At 39.7% G+C, this 21,922-nt stretch overlaps 1 long non-coding RNA gene across 7 annotated transcripts in view; it reads right to left on the bottom strand.

Annotated features, from left to right (window-relative positions):
- LOC110260990 (uncharacterized) overlaps positions 1-21,922 on the bottom strand; it is a 523,917-nt gene that overhangs the window by 289,512 nt on the left and 212,483 nt on the right. For all 7 annotated transcript variants that reach the window (XR_014810034.1, XR_014810040.1, XR_014810038.1 and 4 more), the window contains one exon: positions 11,306-11,395. This is a non-coding gene — a long non-coding RNA (uncharacterized LOC110260990). The remainder of the gene's footprint in view (positions 1-11,305; positions 11,396-21,922) is intronic.

The following is a 21,922-nucleotide window of genomic DNA, read 5'->3' as shown; positions in this document are numbered from 1 at the left end:
GAAGCAGTGAGAAGCAGTAGGATTCTAGATATACTTCTTACAGTAAGGCTAACAGGATATACCCTGAATTGGACTCAGGCTATGAGAGAAAGAATGGAGTGAAGGATGGACATATTAGGAACGAGGTATCTGGACTTCAAATTGGAAACTTCCAGAAGCCAGCTGGATAGAAATGTATGTACTGGAGATACATTCAGGAATTGTTGGCACTTATTTGGTATTTAAAGCATAAGACAGAATGAGGAAAGGAGTCACAATAAAAGGAAGAAGACCAACAGCTGAGCCTTGAAGGAATGAAGAAGGAAGCAATGAGGAGGAACCAGCAAAGGGGGCAGAAGTGGAGCACTCAGGAAAACTGGAAACCAAGTGAAAAAAAAAGTCAGAGGGAGCAATCAACCACGTCAAATGCATGGACAGGCCAAGCAAGGTGAGGTTTAAGAATTTATTACTGGCTTTATTAACCTGGGAGTCACTGGCATGCACTGGTGCAGTTTTAGAGGGTTTCATCAGGAAGGCTAAGAGAGCCTGTTTTAAGCAAAGGCAGGGCAATATTAAGGAAATTGGTTTCAGATAATTTTTGTCTCATTTTTTTTCTTATGTAGGAGGTGCACTTGAAATTCTTCTCTACTTTGTCACTTCTTAAGAGTTGACCAAAATGCTTGTCTAGACTAAAGTGAGGTTCTCTCAAACAGCTGGAACTCCATGAGAAAAGTTCCAAGCAATGCTAATGTCCAATTGCACAGCCTTTAACTGTATTTATTGGTTTGGCTTTTGGTATCCAAAATAGCAAGTTATATATTTTGTTCAAAAGTAACTCCATTCTCTGCAAGCAACTTAGGTCCCAAAACGAAATTGTAGGCAGTTAGTAGGTGCCTGAATTTCCCCTAATCCATAGTCAATTATAGTCAAGTTGACACATATATGGACAGCTCTCCATGGCTTTAGCATGGGACATCAGGTATTCATTCATTTCACAGTTATTTATATAGAGCCCAGATGGAAGCAGTCCATTTGCTAGACCCTGGGGAAACAACCCTGGACAAGGCACAGATGTGGTCCTCAGCAGGTACAGTTGAGTGGAGGTAGTGAATTACAGTTAAGCAACTAATTCCCAGGGTTAAGTCAGAGGACATTCGGAAATGAATGAGAGAAGCTTGGGAGTGTAGGTGGGCACACACAGGGGAGTGAGGAATAGTAAAATGGCAAGTGCATAACTATTTTAAAAACTCACATGACATATTTTAAGTTCCCTCTTGGAAAGTGAATCTGAATAAGTCTATGGATTTGGAGAAATTCAATGCAACCTGATGATTTGCAAATCTGCCCCCTGTACACAGGGAGCAAAGAGAGACAAAGAAAGAGGCAGGTCACTCTAGATTAGTAGGTAGCAGTTTCAATGAGCAAGGGAACTTAAGAAATTCATCATGGGCAGTCACAAGGTCTCTGCATTTGTCACCAGAATCTTAGATGCTTATAGAGAAGCCTTAACTGGGTTCAGTCACCTTTACACTCCACATGGTCTCAACAGCACCTGCTCCCTCAAGGCCACATCCTTGGAACTGTTCCTATTTGAAACAGTGGGAATGGTAGACAGAACACACATTCCAAGGACAGGGAGAGCATATGAGCCTCTGACTACCCAGGTCCAGCTCACCGGTCAACTGGTGGTGGCACTCTCTGGATGACTTCCTCTAATACTACTGGCCACTCTTGCTATGGCTGCACTGGTCACTGATTTATTCATTGACTAAGTGTTCACTAAGCACAGAGACACCACATGGCCAGACTGGTGCCCTGGGAGTACAGAGATGAGAAGGGTGGAATTCTTGTCTCAATTTCATCATTTCCACTCCTCTTCACAGGCCTATCTTCATACTCCTGAGCGTTGAGAGAGTTTCCACCGCCATACTCTCTCATAGCTGGATACAGGGAAACAAAAAGGAAATAGATGGAGAACAACAACAGCTTCTTTCCATCTTCATTTATCAAAATCTGACTTACCCTCCAAAGGTCAGATCAAATGCCACCTCCTTAATGAAGCCTTTCCTAGCAAGCCCAGGGTGACCTCTATCTTATGTAAGTCAAAGCTCCTTTTGTACTATTTCCTATGGCCTTTAGTGCATGGACTCTAAGATTATATGTGTAGTATCCCTCTGTATATCCCCAGCTAAAGTCCATGTTAATTGAGGTCAACTTTCTGATTTACTTTTACTTCTGGCAAAGACTCAATTCAAGGATGTATATATTAGACGGTCAACGAACATTTGGTGAAAGAATGAACAAAAACATGTTCTCAAGGCCTTCCAACTGCTTTTTCCCTCATCCTTGTTATACCCATAATCTGTAAATCAACTATAATGAAAAAAAATAAAAATCATATTTAAAACATCCATAATCCCAGAACATAGCCACTGTTTAACATCTTAGGGTATTTTCTTCAGTAGACACATGTTTAGGTTTCAAACATAATTGTCATCATGCTCTATAAAGTTTTATATTCTAGCTCGGAGATGATGTTAACCAAGAATGTTAATGCCAAGAAATTTCAGGCTGAAATTACACAAGTTAGAAGAGGAGGCTGTCCTAGAGGATTCTTTGATTAAATTGGAGAGTGTAATTCTATTTATTACTTCCACAACCTACTGATGTCACAGTATCTCCTGGTACCTCAGGAGTTGTTCAGATATGAAATTGGGGTCCAGGCACCTATAGGACATTGAGGTCCCCTCACTTCTCATATTGTTGTATGACAACTGAATTCTATTGTATCTGTGGAAATAACTTGGACTATTGCTGAGCCTGGCAGAAATCTTAATTAATCATAATAATGAAGCCATTAATAAACAGCCTCCTCCTAAGGAAGAAAGAACTGAGGCTCAAAGGGGAAAATCCCCTAACAGAGTTCAACTTCACACCACTATCGTCCAACTCCGAGTCTGCTCCTTTTTATTGGTGCTGAGATTCATCCCAGTCAGAGCCAGAACTCAGATGTGATCATGTCTTGCTGGTGGTCATGGAAAAAGATAGAAGGGATCATCAATGCTGAATCAACCTACTGGCCATCTGTGGGTATGTTTCCAGGCACCAGGACAGATGTTGTTCTCGTTCTGGTTCTTGGTTCAAGAAAACAAGGGTGATAGTCCTTTTAAAGGAGTTTATATTATCATTGACAAGGCAGGCTTGTCTCCGAACACTACCACATGCTATCCATGGTGATTTACTAGTCAAGAGCCAATAAGCACTGCAGGACAGGGCGAGTGCAAGCTGTCAAGGCCAGGTGGAAAAGGTAAAGCCAATGACTAGTGGGAAAGTCAGGAGGTTGGAAAGCTAGGAGAGAGCAGGTGGGGTGGCTGATGCCTGGGAGCATAGCGGGAGCCCAAAGCCGAGAGCATGACCAGGTGTAGGATATCAGAATAGCCAACAGAAGACATCAAAGTTCCAGCTCAACAAATGCAAGAGGTGGGCTTTGCAAATCTAGGTTCCAAAATCGGTGAGCAAGCAGCCAAGGTGTATACACCGGGGTTCAAACATTGTTTAGGGCCAAAGTGCCAGCATTCCTTTTGCAAAGTCTATGCTCCTGAGAACCCCATGCACACTTATCTTTAGGGTCTGACCTCTAATTCCACATGACCCCTAGTTCCAGGACCTGCATCATTATATGATGGAACTAAAGAATTGGGCTGAATGTAGGCCAGATGGTTTTGAATAAGACTACTATTTAGCCTCATCCTCAGACCCCTTAGAGTAGCCACCCTGTCATACCCCATGTGACAGACTTTAACAATATTTGTGGGAATACGGTATGGCAAAAAAAAAAAAAAAAAGAGGAAAATTGTGTTTTTTCTTTTATAAAAGAGCTCATTGGTTAAGTGAATTACAGTTTTTTCAGATACTTTATCATTACCCTGAATGGTCAGGAAACCAGGCTTTTGGTCATTCAAAGTGCCTCAGTTCTGGAACTCAGTTTCTTTCAATCTGTAACAATTGTACAGTTTTGTTTCCTCAGTATCCCTTATATTCACATATTACGTCACTATGATTCATTTGCCAAAACTAATAAATCAACAACGGGAAATCACTATTAACTAAAACATAGACTTTATGCTTATTTCACCACATTCATTTTGATTCCAAAATGCTATTGTTTGCAAATATGAAGGCATCTGATTAGATAGTTGTTAAGGGAGTATTTTGAGGTGGATGAAATTTAGTGGATATATATTCACACTTTGGGAACAGACTCAGGGAAAAGTTCCAAAATAGGAAACACATCAGAATGCCTAGGTTGGAGATCCAGGGGCAAAAGACTTGGCTGGTAGGGCCTGGGGCCAGCTATCTTGGGTAAGAAATGGGTATGTGGCGGAAAACCAACCGGTGGTTGCCAGAGGGGAAGGAAGTAGGGGGTTGGGTGAAATAAGAAGGGAATTAAGAGGTAGAAACTTCCAATTACAAAATAAGTCAGTCACAGGGATGTAAAGTATAACATAGGGAATGTAATCGGCAATATTGTAATAACTTTGCATGGTCACGGTTCCCTAGACATATCATGGTGATCATTTCCTGAAGAACATAAAAGTCAAAAGCACTAAATTACACATCTTAAATGAATATAATATTGCATGTCAACTATACTTCAAGAAAAAATTAACAGGAAAAAAAAAAGAAATGAGTATGTGGAATGGCTTTGTATTTTACTCCTATTATTCCAATCTTCTAGCCCCACCCACTGAAATCTCTCAGTCTTAAAATATAGCTTGTTCCCAACAGAGTGGAGCTCATTACATATACACTTGGCAATTCATTCTCTTCCACTTATTTGTAGTTGCTTTTGCTTTGTGTTTTCATTCTTAACAAGGATCTATTCTGGATTAAGATGGTAAAGGACATACAAAAGCTTCTAATTTAAATATGCTCAATGGAGCATCACCATAATCACCATAAGATAATCGACCTTATGTTTTTCATCAACTTTGTATGATCTTCCTTTCCAGTTGTCTCACTCATCCCCTTTCTTGAGAAATGAAGCATTGGTAATTCTAAAAGGGATTCTCTTCAAATGATGCATTTTTAGAGAAAATTAATTAATATATAAAGATTAGCACAATAATCTATTAAAAACTTAGGAAGACCTTTTCTAGACATGCAGGTAAAAAAAATGTGAGGCATTGTACTGACAAAGTTATAAATATTAGCTCTTTAATTCCTCCCAGAATCCATTATTATTCCCATTTTACAGACAGGGCAACAACTGGGAAGGCAATTTGCCCAATCTGCACAGCCATGGCCAACATTAAATCTAGAGCCCGCCTCCTTAATATTTATATAATATAGGCCCCTGTTCTGACAAAGTCTGGACACTAGCCACAGAGCCACAAGCAACATGTTAAGACAAATAGAGGGATACTGAGTGGTACTGCATCCAAAGGAAATATGTGTAGCAGTGCTCCGTGAACCGTACACAACTACTGAGCATCAATGTTTGTTTAGTTGTCATTTGGTGAAACTATAGACAGGAACTATCAATTTCCACCCACTAAATACCAATTTTAGATTGGCACACAATTACTCCAGTTAATTATTGGCCCCCCCTCTTCTAAGTCCTTTGGTGAAAATACCATGTCCACGTACCAACTGTAATAAAGAAGGATGAAGGGGATGTAGGCAACAGAGAAGGGAGAGAAGCTATTTCTCATTGTTCAAAATGTGAACAATAATATCTCATGTTTTAGTACTGGCTCAAAAGACAGAATGCTTTTGCAAACAAAACAAAAACAAAACAAGCTTTCAAAAGTTTCCTTTTCAAAGAGATTATAATTTCTAGAGACAAATCCCAGTCTCCCTTTCCCAATCCATTCTTTTTTCCTTGAGAAACTATTTTTTAAAAAATAAATATATCTGGACAGTTTAGAAAGTCCTCAGAGACTGAAAAACCAGCTCTAACAAGGACTGCACTTGACACATTTTTCTTCAGGCTAAGTTACTTCATTCAAGGTTTTAATGTTTAAATAAACTGCTGCCCAAATCAATAATCTACAAAATCATTCACTCGGGGCGAGGTCTTCAATCCTTCTGCCCCATTTAAGGCTGATTTGTATGGCGAATGAGTGCGTTTTATTATATTTCACACAGTCTGCTCCCAACACTCCTGAAAAAGTGGTGAGCGTATTTTCAGGCAAGAAACTAATATAAAGATCTTAATATGGTGCCGCAAGCAGTACTTAGTCCAACTAAGGCTGAATCTGGTTTGGGAATGTGATGGCGTGGACCTCAGGGAAACACCCCTTGTTCCTTGTCCCTCACAGGCAGAGCAGTGAGATGGTCAAGCAGGAAGACTTTGCAGCTGGATGGACTCAGTTAAATCACAGCGTTGCTAACTGCTCAAAGTGAGACTTCAGGCAAGCTGCTTGTCCTGTATGTACTCCAGTTTCCTTATCTATGAGATGTAGACAATGGAATACTTACTTCATAGGCTATACCACTGATATACAAATGTTGGTCATCATTTTTACCACAGACTTGTGGGAAAAAATTACATCAACTGTATCCCTAAAACCTGCAGTCTCTGAGGCTCAATCATGTTCCAGCTAACCCCTGCCTACTTTGCCCAAGGAAGAACTGCACGGCCCCCTCCTGAAACTGCTTTGCAGATCACTTCCATCTTGCTTCTGCACAGATGAGTGAGTAAGTCCCATGGCAGATCCCAGCTATGCCGAAATTCAAAATTACACTCTGTAAAAAAATCAAATTTTGTGCTTTTCTGGTTAAGACATATTACTGTGAAACCAACAATGATCCCATGAAACTTAAGGTGAAGAATAACAGCTCATAAAAGAGTAAACAGAAGAACATGTACCATGTCTGGAAATGACATGGATGCTACTTTATACTCTTTTATCTGGGAATCAGGGATGGCTTCCTGGACAAGGTAGGACTAGAGTTGAGAACTGATGGAAGGGAGGAAAGAATCCAGACAGAGGGAAAATAAATCCAAAGGCTCTGAGGAGGGGGTGTATCAAGTTTAAGGAAGGGCAGAAGACTAGCAGGCTAGAACACCTAGAGTGCAGTGAGCAAGGGGAAGAACAGTGGAAGATGACATCAGCGAGGGGTAGTGGGGCCTGGCCATATAGGAGCATGTAGGCCTGGGAAAGACTTTGGCTGTTTCTGTGGGAAACCACTGGAGGCTTCTGAGCAGAGGGATGATGATCTGATTTATGCCTCAGAAAGCTTCTCTGGATGCTGGTGGAGAAAAGATCATTAGTGTTCCTTAAAAGGAAGAAGCAGATGGACCAGGAAGGAAGGGACTATAATGAATAGTGGTCTTCTATGATGGTGGTGGCTTGGGTTGTGTTGAAGGAAATAAACGATGCTAGATTTGCTTTGATTTCCAATAGAGAGGCACAGGATTTGATGATAGACTGGATATGCATGTGTATGGAAAGGGGCTATGAGAGAAACAGAGGAGACAGGGGTTACTCAAAATGTTAACATTTATGAGATGGCAATCTCTACATGAGGAGTCTATCTTACTATCTTTATTTCCATCACCAAAACCAGCAGTATACTTTCTTTCCAGGACCATCTAATTCCCCTACAAAGGAACAGTACTTTCAAATCAATATTTCCCAAGAGGTTCTAGACTGAGTACAGAATAGAAAAATGATTACTTCCACCTGAAAGCTTGGCTGTATTTAGGCACTAGCTGAAGGACCATTGGTTAAACCTTCCCATGGACTGTGTGCTGGGCACTGTCCTAGGTGCTGAAGACAGGGATTTCATTAAGACCCTCTCTCTACAGGTAATTCAAAATTATATCTTAGCAAAACTTCCCATTACTCCATATTATAGCCCTTGGTGTTGGCTGAGGGTAGTTAAAATGCAAACATAAAGTGTGAACACTATGAGGGTCCACCAATATGGAGTTCCCTGGGCTCCCCCTGTGATTTCACTGCTCCATGACTCTGCACATTCTGCCAACTCCTCCCCATTGCGTGGGCAAATCCTGGTCCTTTAACTCAATCAACTCAAATTCATCAACTCTTGGAAAGTCTGTTCTGAATTCTTCCTGCTCCCAGCAGGGTTGAGCTCACTCATCATACTTTGTGACCCTCTCCATTACAGCCCTCATCACTCTCTGCTCCAGTTATTGAGTTACATATCCATCTTCCCTGCAGACTGTAAACATCACAGGGACCATGTCTTAATTTTTGTATTTGGGGAGTCTAGAACATAACCTGACATGTAATAAGCACTCAATCACTGCGTGTTGAAAAAAAGGAATGAACCAATCAATTTCATGACTCATTCCTAGAAGCTAGGAATGAGGATTTATACCTCTGAAACATCCATAGTATCTACAGCAAGAAACTGTTTTATATTTACTGCCTGAATTTCTACCCAGGGAGCATCTCATATCTTCATCGGTTCAGATTTTATTAAAAATATGACCTTGAGAAGGGGATTTTTAAGTCTTTGCTACTCCTTGAATTCCTTGGTATTTACAGAATCTGGAAAGAAACTTCATTTTTCTAAAGCCATAAAAATCTTTCTACAACGGTAATACATGGAGTCAAGACAAGAAATTCAGGCTTCATGCAAACCTTATTGTCCCTGGAAGAGAGTGGGTTTTCTGCTATTAAATAAGCACAGAAGAGAATTCTTAGAGAAAATTTAAAAACTAGGCTTCGGATATCAGTATTCATTTCCAGAGGCTAAATATCAATGTGAAGTCAAAGAACATTAAAGGTCTTTGTCATGGAATGTGATATTAAACATTAAAACAAATCAGGCATTAGAGATTCCTGGAAAGATGGCAAAATGACAACATGTGTGACTCGCCTCCATTATCTACTTTGAAATAACACACAGACTAAAAAAAAAAAAATGCAGAAAATTCTGTATCAAATTATAAATTGGGAAAAGAGTATATTGGAAACTTAAGACTTTTTGATTAGCAAAATTTAGGTGGACGGCATGGAAAACAGATTATCTCAGGGGTCAGCAAACTATGAACAGTCTAAGTAAATTTCACTGGAGTATAACCATACCCACTTGTTCATATATTGTGTATGGCTGCTTTCTCAAAACAGCAGATGAGAGTAGTTTTGTCAGAGATAGTTATCTCCTGCAAAGCCTAAAATATTTACTCTCTGGCCCTTTGCATAAAAGGGTTGGGAATTTTTTACCTAATCCTACACTTCCTCACCTATGAAGGAACAGCTCACCTGGAAAAAAAGATAAAGACACCCACTAACTGGAAGGGATGAGGGCTGGAGATTAGAGCAGATGTAGGGAGGCAGCAACCTGCTACTCCTACAATTACCTCTGCAAGCATAAAAACACCAATAGCCATCCCAAGGAGTTAGGCCATTGAAGGTGTGACCCCTGACCTCTCCTGAGTACCATGTGCCTCATTAGGCAAAGAGATGTTGTGGTACCCAAATCATTCCTGTCTGCCATAAATAATCATTAATTTTTCAGCTGAGAGATATAGCCTCCCAATGCACTACCTCTGGATTTGGCATCAGCCCTATACCCCCAGGCTGCTACAAGTACACACTGGTAAAGGGGAAAAAAAGGAAAAATAAACTTCTCCCTGTGGTTGGCAGATCTGAAGTAGAGCACACACAGCATCTGACAAGACCCACCTCAGTCCCCAGTACAAGAAAAGCATAAAACTCCTTTAGAAAGGACAAGCACAAGGAGAAAAAAAAATCACTAGAAAAAACACTTTCAGCTGCTCACAAAATGAGGAACCACACTAAGAAATCAGAGCTTATGTCTTCCTCTGAAAATTACTGCAAGAAAAAACAACTTAGAAACTTGTAACCATGCTACCTTCTCAACATATTCCAAGAGGCTATTGCATAAATAAAGCTAGGACAGGCAGTCACAAAGAGGGAAGAAAAAAATGCACTGATGTGAAAAATGCCATTGCTTAATTAAAAAGTGCCATATAGTTGGTAAACCATGTTACTAGCATGCCAAGGGAATCCTGGCCTCCCAAAAGACAGAGAACCTTCTGGTTTGCAGAGGGTTTGGGAAGTTGGCAACCTCAAGATAAACAGAGGTAGTAAAGAAGCAGAAAAAGCATTTCAGCTTCAAGGACTAAATATGCACAAATACACAAAGAGTTTACACTTTTACTCTCTGAGTAATATCTCTCCCCATTTCCAACCATTTTAGCTCCATCTCTTCTTCTACATCCACAGCAATTGGAAACCTCAGAAAGTAAAGCAGTAGGGCAGGGCATCTGGGAGTTTATCTGGGTAAGCATATTCCACTTGATGCTTTTTACCTTTTTTTGCACCTTGCCATACATACCATTTGCCAAACAGCATTTCAAAGGACGAATGTGAATGACTATAGTGTCTTAGAATCAAGACCTCTAATTATATGCATGCATGTAAAATACACACATTAGATTTGAAAAGTGCCACTGTTAGATAAATCCAATATATCATCGGTGGGGAAAGGAAAGCCCTCAATAAATCTTTCCTAATCCAGTGGTTCTTAGAATCTACAGACAGCATCTGTATCACCTGGTAATTTGTGAGAAATGCAAATCATTGAGCCTTACCTCAAACTCAGTACATCAGATACTCTGAAAGGAGGGACACAGATTTTGTTTTAGGAAGCCCTCCAAATGATTCTGATGCACGCTAAAGCTTGAGAACTTCTGCCAGAATCCCACACACACAAATAGGCTAATAACAGGCCTTAAAGCAGTGGTTCTCAATACTGGTTGCGCATTAGCATGACCTGGGGAGCAGTACACCAGAGTACTGATGCCCTCACCAGAGTAATTAAATCTGAATCTCTGGGAGTAGAGTCCAATGTGTGATGAAGTTAAAGAATTGCTGTTTATTAAACAAAAGAGAATCCTAAACATAAGTAGTGGTGCCCTGGTAAGAGCTGGAAAGACATGCCACTGAAGAAGGTACTAACACAGACAAGAAACAGGAGTTCCTGTGGTGGCTCGGTGGTTAACAAATCCAACTAGGAACCATGAGATTACAGGTTCAATCCCTGGCCTCGCTCAGTGAGTTAAGAATCCAGCATTGCCATGAGCTGTGGTGTAGGTCGCAGACATGGCTTGGATCCTGTGTTGCTGTGGCTGTGGTGTAGGCCAGTGGCTATAGCTCTGATTAGAGCCCTAGCCGGGGAACCTCCATATGCCTCAGGTGCGGCCCTAGAGAAGACAAAAACAAAACAAAACAAAACAAAAACAAACCAAGAAGCAAACCCAAACAGTAAGTTAGGATGTGAACTGTGCCAAAGAAATACAAAGAGAGAGCTGTAAACTTACCCCATCTGGAGAACAAATGGAGAGACATTCAGCCTGACCCAGATCTTCAAGCATCTCTGAACCTTATATTGGGTGCAGAGGGGGGCACACCTGAAAACAAAAAGAAAAAACAGAGGCATGGAAAACAAATCCAGGAAACTCAACACATCTGTGGCTCCCAACGTTGTCTGCATACTGGGATCATCTGGGGAGCTTTAAACACTCCAGATGCCCATGTTCCACCCCGAGAGAATGCGATTTAATTAGACTGGGCATGACCTGGGCATTGGGTGATTTAAAAGATCCCCAGGTGAACTGAATATGTAAACAAGTTTAGAAATCACTACAAAATACGTGAAATAGATTTCCTAGAGAATATGGCAAGCACACAGGAGATAAGCAAAAATAGAAAGAGTGGGAGAAAATGTCCTCAGGTGAAGAAAACCTTGTGCCTCTTTACCAAAGGACCACAGTGATGCTTAGGTAACAAGTTAAAAGAAAGCAACTCAGCTTTAGCCTCATAAATTGTCAAATTTCAAGGACAAATACCATGAAGAATCCAGGCAAAGGAAAAAATCACGTTAATATAAAAACCCTTAAAGAAAAGGAGCAATGTCTACACAGTTCTAACCATAGACATTAATACATAAATAATAACCTGAACACAATAACCAGCCACATTCTCATCCATGTGTAAAGGCAACCAATATTGCCTCCATGTACAGATGCAGAAGAGAATTACCAAAAGAAGAATCAAACTGAGAACTCAAGAATGAGAGATCTTTGCTTCAAAAGAATGGATGACAAGTGATACAATTACTAAACCAATGGGTTCGTAAGCTGGCTGCACACTGGAATCTCTGGTAAACTTCTAAGAGTACTACTGTTTTGTTGCTAAGCCAGATATACTGATTTAATTGGTCTAGAGTGGGCCCCCCAAAAGTAATTTTAAGTGGTTCCCCAGGTGATTCTAATGTGTAGCTATGGTTGAGAATTACTATACTAAAACAGTTAATTAAATAATTATTGTTGATAACAATTATTGAAAGAAGATGTATAATGAAAATAATAATTTAATAACAATCTAGCTCTAAACTTCCATATTGTATTTACTCCTTCCTTGGGGAAAATCAATTAAGTTGGTGTATTATTATACCATCTGAACACTCTGAGAGAGGTTCTCAGTCCCCATAACCATCAGCCCTGGCTGTGAGCATACACACCTCCCTCAGGTTTTAAGGAGTGTCTGGCCCCTGCCCCCAGGTGAGGCTGAGTTCAGCTGGGATGAAGAGGCAGGAAGCAGGGAAGTACTGGGACTCAGGTGAGAGGCCAGAAAATGCCTGATGCCGTCTGTGCTTATATGTGAGTTTGTCTCGATCTGTGAGGGGAATAGTGTCCCTTATATGTGCCACTCTGAGTAACACCTGAATTCCTGGACAGAACATGTGGGGCGGGGGCGGGGGGCAACAAGAGTGAATACATAATTGAAAAGAGATGTTTCGCCACAGGGTTGTGCTGATTTTTAGATAGAACAAATTAAGAAAGATACACTAAGAATGGGAGAGAGAGAACATTATACATGGAATTCTTTTTGTTTTCAAGTTTGAAATTCGAGGAAAAAGTATTTATGGTAATAAAATTTACTTAGCAAGTACAACCAAGCCAAAGTGTAAACCAGGGTTTCTCAGCTGCAGTATTATCAACATTTTTTGCCCAGATAATTCTTTGCTATGGGGACCATAGTGAGCATGGCAGGATGTTTAGCAGCATCTCTGTCCTCTATGCATTTGATGTTTAATGCACAACCCTCCCCTCAGTTGTGGCAACCAAAAATGTCTCCAGATATGGCCAGATATACCCAGAGTGCAAACTCACCATGGGATGAAAACCACTGGTTTAAACTAAATTTCAACAAACTTTTTGAAAAACTAGAGGTTCATTTTCATCCTCTCAAGTTTGTATTAACTATGAGCCTGTATTTTTAAATTTTATTCCTAACATTATTAATTAGGCATAAAAAACTGGGTCATATATATATATATAGTATATATATATACACACTATATATACTATACTATGTATATACCATATATACTATACTGTATATACTATACTATATATACTATATATACTATACTGTATATACTATATATATTATACTACATATACTATACATACTATACTATACTATATATACATACTATACTATATATATACTATATATATACACTGTACTATATATACTATACTATATATACTATATACTATACTATATATATACTATACTATATATGTACTATATATATACTATACTATATATGTACTATATATATACTATATGTACACTATACTATATATACACTGTACTATATATATACTATACTATATATACACTGTACTATATATATATACTATACTATATATATATACTGTACTATATATATATATATATACACTATACATATATAGTGAAAAAATACAAAGGTAACCACTAATAGAAAAGATACTTTCTATCCTCTCAATCACTTAAAATACAAAATAGAAAAAAAAAAACCTAAAGTGTATTTATCAAGTAACATAAAGTATTAAAAACAGAAAATTAAAGCAGGGTGATAGAAGACCAAACATAACTAATGAAAATGAATATGAATGGAAAAAACTTCTCCATTAGAAGAACAGAGTAGGTTCAAAAATCACAAATTCAACTGATCAGAAGAAAAAGGTACAATTAAAAGGCTATGCAAAATATACTTGGCAAAGCAAACCAAAAAGAAACAGCAACAGAGATGGTGTTGTCAAAGTTGAAATGAAAGCTTAAAGCTTTATGGACCCAAAAGGTTTACTCACAGTTAATAGCTTCAAAATACAGTTGAAGACAACAGAATAATGAAGCTATTGTTATTTTCTTCTTCCTACGTTGCTGTGATTTCTAACTTAAGCTCCTTGAAGGCAGCAGCTGTATTTTATTTATTGTGTATTCACAGTGCCACTTTGTCTGCCAAGGAAATCACCCTCATTTATAAATGTTTGTTGGCTAAGTGGATGTGTTTACATGATCCATGGACCCTGATGGAGTTCAATGATTCATTGCATGGGCCTCCGTTTCCTCTCTATAAAATGAGAAGTCTCAGCTCTCCCACCTCTATACTGTGATATTTTTATCTCTCCCCACTCGTCCCTTTTTTTAATGCCAGTTGCCTAAATTATGCCTCAAAATTAGTGTTAAGCTTATGGGACATGCAGACATTAAGGATCTCCCATATTAAGCAGTTTATATCGAGAAAGTAGTTATTAGTCTGAAATGCTATAAGACCCATATTCAGCAAAACTATAAGGTAGTGTTGCTATGAGAACAGTCATGTCAGATGGGATTACATTTTGACAGCTCTTTCCAGCCCCATAACATTCAGAGAGAATATTGCCTTGAGACGGTAGGCAAGGCTGCAAGCTCTGTGAGATTAGCCACACTGTTTTCCATTTTGCTCAGCCCATGCCTGGCTCATAGTAGGTGTTCAGTACATGGGTGTTGATGGTGAATTAAATAAAAGCTGCATGTTTTTATTTCCCGGATGGAGCCCTTCAAAATGCCATTCTTTTCCTCTAAATGTCTCAAAGGCTTTCAGGAGGGCCTTTTAAAAATAGAACTTACATTTGGACAAGAGGACATATGGAACAGTCATGACGATGCCATTCAATTTGTCACCACTCAGCTAGAGTGGCTGCACAGGGGAAGCCACAGGAAAGAAAATCAAGACACTTGCTCCCAGTGACTGACTGAAGGATGTGCCCATCTCTCACCCCGCCTTCCTGTTCCCCACCCCTCCAAATTAAATAACACAAAAGAAAAAATATCAGTCTAACAAGGTCTTATTTAATGTTCCAGACTGCCTCAAATCCATATTGATCAAGTTTCAATTTTAAGCTGGAGCCTGCAGCAATAAGTGAGATCAATATGAGGCCTTCATTCAAATACCTCATCTGCAAAACAAAACAAAACAAAACAAAAAAAGATTCTAACACTGTACAAAAACACTAGGTTGATGGGATAGCCAGGTTTTTTTTTAAAGCTACTTTAAAAAGATGTAACCAAGTATTTATGCTTATGATAGATTTGAATGTTTTTTTAAGAAGAGGAGAAAAGATATTTTTAGGCAGGAAAAAAAGAAGGAAATCACTAAGACTTGCCTAAAGCCCTTACAGATTTAGTTGCAAGGTTTAACTCCTGTGTTTCTACAACTTTTTTTAAATGCAACTCTAAAAATATCTTTTGTGGCTGCTGAATGTGGTGTTTTATATGTATTCAATCAATGAGTGCCTCGTTTGTGCCTAGTATCGTGCAGAGAACTAAGAAGGATGCTGAGGAAAAGTGGGATATAGCTCTACTGTCTAGGAGTGCACAACTCTGGGTGGAAAACAGAAATGCACACACAAAAATGAGTAAGCTCTAAAATGAGGCAATGATGCATTAAAAGCCAAAATAAATGATCCAGAGACCTTAGAAAGGCAATTCAGGAACAATTTAAACCTAAAGAAGGGATATTTGGAGAAGACAGCCCTCTGCTACTTACTGTTTCCTTAAGCAAATGTCCAACCTTTTTGTGTGTTTCCCCAACCCTAAAACATCTACATCATAGGGCTACTGTAGGGTACAGGTGTCAACAACACAGTTGGCTAGTGGAGTTAAACAAAGGGATGCTCCACATGCAACTACACAAGCCAGAAGACCTTGTCAAGGACATATGACTTGGGAGATGGCAGAATTGGTAAGCAGAGAAAAAGGTGAGCTTGGGCAAGTCATTTACCTCTTCCAGGTCTCAGTTTTCTCAGCCCATGACAGTTTTAGCATACTGCCTGATTATCTAGTGCTGAGAAACAAATGACCCCAGGACTTGATGGCTTAAAATCCTGTTTTCACTCACTAGCTGTAATTTGGGCAGCACTTGGTGGGGACAGCCATTTCCGCTCCACTTGGCATTGACCGTGGCAGCTTGAAGACTGGGGCTAGAATCATCCGAAGGTGGATGATGCTGGCTAGAGTCAGAGCTGGAGCTATTGGCGGGAACACCTACATGCTGCCTCTCCATGTGGCCCATGCTTCCTCATAGCTGATGGCTAAGTTCCAGGGGTAACTATCCAAAGAGTGAAAAAATGTACCATTTATGATCTAACCTCAGAAGTCTCATAGCATTACTTCCCCCATATTTCACTGTTTGGAGCCCTTCACAAAGAGGGGAAATTGACATCACTTCTAAAGGAGGAGTGGCAACGATCCAAAAGACATATGACACTAGAAATATGACTGAAGTTATTTGGGGGCAATATAGATGGCCACACCCGGTGTGCTTTCTAAAGTGTCTGTAGGCATCAGCAGTAGCAGCAGTAGCAGTATGGGCAAGGGGAAGTTTGGTGCAGGATGTCAAGAATTAGCAAGGCATTCAGCAAGCATGCATTTATTATGGACATAACTGTAAAATAAGACACAGTCCCTGCCCTCAAGGAATTACAATCTCATGAACAATTCTAAATAATTCAGTATGTTCAATTCTAGAACTGAGAAGACAAAAGGCATTGGAGCAAAGAAGGTTCTTGGAGATGAGAGAAGTTTCAGTGACAAGGTGCCCATCTTGGGGGTTCAGAAGCAGATCCAGGTTTTGTGGGACCAGAAGCTTATACGATATGAAGCCCCTTTTTGCAAAAAAGAACAAAAAATTACAAATGCAAAACCAAGTACAACACATTTGAAAGGGTCTGTGAAAGTGAGAAGCCCTGACACTTTAGCTTTAGCATAAAGTAAAATCAATTCTGATGAGACCTAAATCTGAGAGGTAAGGAGGTGAGGCCAAGAGGGAACTGACAGATTTGGAGAAAAGGGAGGGGTCAAGGGACAAAGAGTCTTAATAAGGTCAAAGAGCTCCAAATAGGGAATCAGTTAGTGAAAAGATAGAAGACAGCTTTGGAGTGGAGGTCACAGCAGAAAATAAGAACTTATTTACAGTTGGGTCTGCTTTGGAGAACACGAAATAGCAGAAATCAAAAGTCGGGATTTTATATTGTGTAGAAGTGAAATTCACTGGAAGATTCTGAAAGTGAGAGTGAAATGATTTATGAAGTTTAGTAGGCAGAAAGGATTGAAGTGGGGAAAATGCTTGTCATAGATAATCTTTTGATACCTATGAGCTATTTGTCAATGTCCCAGAACAGATAATTGGCATTTAGCTTTATTGCTTTTGCTAAAAAGATTACTGGATTGCTTACAACACCTAAAAATGGTAAATCTGAGTATCTTAAAACATGGGGATTATTAGATATATTTTTGGCATATTTGTTCTTTGAGATATTATTATTCACTTATTAAAATCATATTTATGGGAGTTCCCGTTGTGGCGCAGCAGAAACAAATCTGACTAGGAACCATGAGGCTGCGGGTTTGATCCCTGGCCTCGCTCAGTGGGTTAAGGATCTGACGTTGCTGTGAGCTATGGTGTAGGTCACAGATGTGGCTTGGATCTGGCATCACTACAGCTCCACTTCGACCCCTAGCCTGGGAACCTCCATATGCCCTGGGTGAGGCCCTAAAAAGACAAAAAAAATCTTTTTTAATTAAAATCATGTTTACTAAAAGCCTTTATAAACTGAGAAAATACTTAAAATTTCAAGTGAAAAAAGCAAGATTTAAAACTATGTAATGATATATATGTGGGTATGTACATATATAAATGTAGGTACATACATATGCACTTTTAAGTATGTATGTGCTTATATATTTGAGTACATATAAATCTACTGTAAGAAAATACCTCGAAATATAACAATGATGTGTTTAATTGACTGCTATATGGTGAATTTCTTTTACTCCTTGGTTTTTATGTATTTTTAATAGTATACATGTGTTGTTTTAATGATTGGTTATAAAAAATTAATTAAAAACATCCCACTCATTTTTCAAGGTCCATCCCCAAATCCCACTTCCTCAGGAAGATTTCTCTGATGCTTTCCCCCGTAACCCAGACCACAGCAAATAGTTTCTTGTTAAAACACATGAGAAGAGTTCCTGCTGTGGCTCAGTGGAAGTGAACCTGACTAGTATCCTTGAGGCTATGGGTTCGGTCCCTGACCCTGCTTAGTGAGTTAAGGATCCAATGTTGCTGCGAGCTGTGGTGTAGGTCGCAGACTCAGCTCGAATCTGGTGTTGCTATGGCTGTGGCTGTGACCAGAAAATGTAGCTCCAATTCAACCCCTAGGCTGAAAGCCTGGAAACTTCCATATGCCACATTAAAAAAAAATTAGGACTGTTTGTATTTCTCCTGCCACATAATCATATTCAGCACTCTGCACTAGCTTCTGTAGTCGCTCCCATAAGAACATAAACCCATGACAAGGGACTAAGGCTGCAGCCCCATTTCAGTGCCTTGAACATAGTTGGCATTAAGTATTATTGAATTGAATTGGGTTCAGGATATGTTGGCACTTATGTAGGACACAGTGAAAGTTATTCAAGTAATAAGGCCTAAGTTAATGGTTCTGTAAAGGCCAAGGGCGACAGACAATTTTTCAGTGACCAGGAACCATTTACTTTATTATTTTTTTATTTTTACTTTTTGGCTTTTTAGGGCTGCACCCGCGGCATACTACTTGAAATGATGATAATACTACTATTAAGGGCTTTGGCATCCATTGACACTTACAGGAGTTCTGTGGAGGGCAGATATTCTTACCCGCAAGAGTAAATGAGATGTATGTGTAAGCGACTGTGTGCCTGGCCCTGAGTAGGTGAATAAATGGTAATCGTTTTATTTGCTGTGATTTACTCAAAGTCACAGAACTCAACAGTCAAACTGCAGGGACTAGAACACTTTAGCCCTATCTCCTTCTCTTCTACTCTGCCACAATCATAGGCCAGCAAGCAATTGTCTTTTTTCTCTCCAAGGATTCCTGGGTGGATCTGCCCCAGCAGCTAACAAGGGTGAACAGCCTCTTGATAGCTTGTGCTTTTTAATCAAATGATTCAGTCACTTCTCCAGTGACCCTGATCATCATTATGGCTCCAAAAAAGATAATTAGACACTTTGAAAACTGAGGAATATTCTCATATATTTAGTATCATCAGCCCACAGACTTGCCAGTAACAAAATTGAGCTCTTCCTTAATATGAATGCATCTCTCACGGCCATTCTCTGATGAAAATAGCACTTATTTACTGAATCCCAACTACCTGTTCTACCAGGTAACCTACATGGTTTAGCTCCATTTCATTATTAGAGAAACCCTATGAGGTGTGCATTATCATTTCCATTTTTCACATGTTCATTGAGACTCAGGGAGGTCACCTAAACTGTCCAAAGTTTCCAAGCTAGTGAATGGCACAGCTATGTCTGGCTGGCTGCAAAGACCATGCTTGTTTCACTTTGGCTGATAATAGGTAATCAACAAATACACTATAGCAATAACTATATGGTAGGTAATCAATAAAAACCATATAGTAGTGACAATATAGGTGATTTAAAAATACAGTTTGAGGTGAATAACTATGACCTTGAGGTCATCACTGATTTTGCCATCTTCAGATAAGGTGAATGAGAAAAGAGGAAAGAAGGATGAAAGAAATTTTGGTCCCATCAACACTGCTCTATTTATCTACCTCCCACCAGAGTCGAAATAAGCATCAAAACCCAGAAACTCCACAGTTAATCAAAATCTAGTTTAACCTCAATTCCTCTCTAGGCCATTAAAGGATGCACATCACCAGCCTTCCTTCGGCAGAACTTGACCTCCCATCTCCCTCCCTTTCCTAGACTTTCTGCCTGTAACCTCCTGGCACAGTGGCCATCACTGCAGGCACATCAACAAAAGGTGAGTGAATATCTGCAATGAATAAGGAACCTAGGGGACAAGATCAGGAGCTAGGTATCATCAGCCTTGAGGCAATGGGAGCAGAAATGGCAATTGCTGAGGAGAGGAAAAGCCTGTGGTCTTTGGAAACGCAGCTTGGTTGGTTGATGTGGCAGTCCCTTTCCTTTTGGGAGGTAGCAGGCAGAAAAATCACACTGCTCCCCAAAGCTTGAAAGTTTGGGTTTTCTCCTTTTGTGCAGGCTGCAATGCAGTTTCTACCACCTGCCAAGGGCCAGCTGCCAGCTCCTTTGGGAAGCATTGTTTCGTTTTAAAGCAGGGTTGGAGGGAAGATGGAGTGACTCTGGCTCTTTTCTTTCTGGAGAGCATTTTGTTCCTTCGGCTGTCAGGAAGCCTTTGTACAGACAGGTCTTTATTCTCAGGCAGAAGAACTGGAGACACACATTAGACATTTGCCAATTCTTGATCACTTTCCTCACCCTTTATACTTTATTCTCTTGAAATTTGTTTAGACCATGTCTTTTTCTTGAAAGACTTTGAGACCTTTTACAAAATAAGGTTTATCTACACTAAGGCTATAAAATAGGAATAGGAAAGAGGAAGCCCAAGTCCAGGGGAGAAGCTGCAGTATATATTTTAAATGTAAAGATAAGCCAAGCTGCTGTGATTAAGCTTTTAAAAATTAAGCTTTGTAATTAAAGCTAAAAATTAAGCTTTAAAAATGGTCTCTGAGAAGCTTGCCAGCTTGGACAAGAAAGGAAACACGGTATGTTATACAACTGTCAGACTAGGATCAAAGAAGAATTTGATGTGAAATGGCCACTTTGGGCATCTGTTTATACCTGCCTTAACATTGTCCAGGCCACAGTCACTATGGCCGTGTTATATGGAGTTGGCAGTTACGAAGACCCATTTGAGCGGGCAATAGAAAAAGTGGATTCAAAATTATTTTCTACGTTGAATCTTGGCCCAGCCAAAGAGGAGATGGGAAATCTACTGTTTAGGATTCTCGATTCTCTCTCTCTCTCTCTTTTTTTTTTTTTTTTTTTTTTGTCTTTTTGCCATTTCTTAGGCCACTCCTGCAGCATATGGAGATTCCCAGGCTAGGGGTAGAATCTGAGCTGTAGCCACCGGCCTACGCCAGAGCCACAGCAACTCGGGATCTGAGCCACGTCTGCAACCTACACCACAGCTCACGGCAACACCAGATCTTTAACCCACTGAGCAAGGCCAGGGATCGAACCCACAACCTTATGGTTCCTAGTCAGATTCAATAACCACTGAGCCACGACGGGAACTCCAGGATTCTCGATTCTCTTAAAAGAGTATTAACTCATCCTCCTTTTCACGTGGGTCGTATGCCAAGTGGCACCACACTTAACTGGCAACATACAAGAATTACACACTTTGTGTTTGATAAAGAGTATGATCTCAAGCTTTACACCACTCTGTATCCATTGGATTTATTAAGGGAAGTGATATTTATGGAAGAGGCAGGGATACTTCAAAAAATTTCTCACCTAGCTGCTTCCAGATATACAATACCTACCACAGGATGAAGGTGGGTCAGCTAGAAAGTGAATGATTTCCAGGGTACCCTTTTTTTTAAATATACTGAAATATAATCAACAATGTTGCATTAATTTCAAGTGTACAGCAAAGTGATTCAGTTATACATATACATATATCCATTCTTTATCAGATCCTTTTCCCATATAGGTTATTACAGAATACTGAGTAGAGTTCCCTGTGCTAAGAGTAGGTCCTTGTTGATGATCTACCATGATACTC

Source organism: Sus scrofa, chromosome 1 (assembly GCF_054392235.1).
Source record: "Sus scrofa isolate SSC_HxYL_T2T_F1_AM1 chromosome 1, Sscrofa_HxYL_maternal_Yorkshire_Landrace_v2.0, whole genome shotgun sequence".
Taxonomy (NCBI): Eukaryota; Metazoa; Chordata; class Mammalia; order Artiodactyla; family Suidae; genus Sus; species Sus scrofa.
The sequence above is the reverse complement of the archived record's forward strand: the minus strand, read 5'-3'. Positions and strand labels throughout refer to the sequence as shown.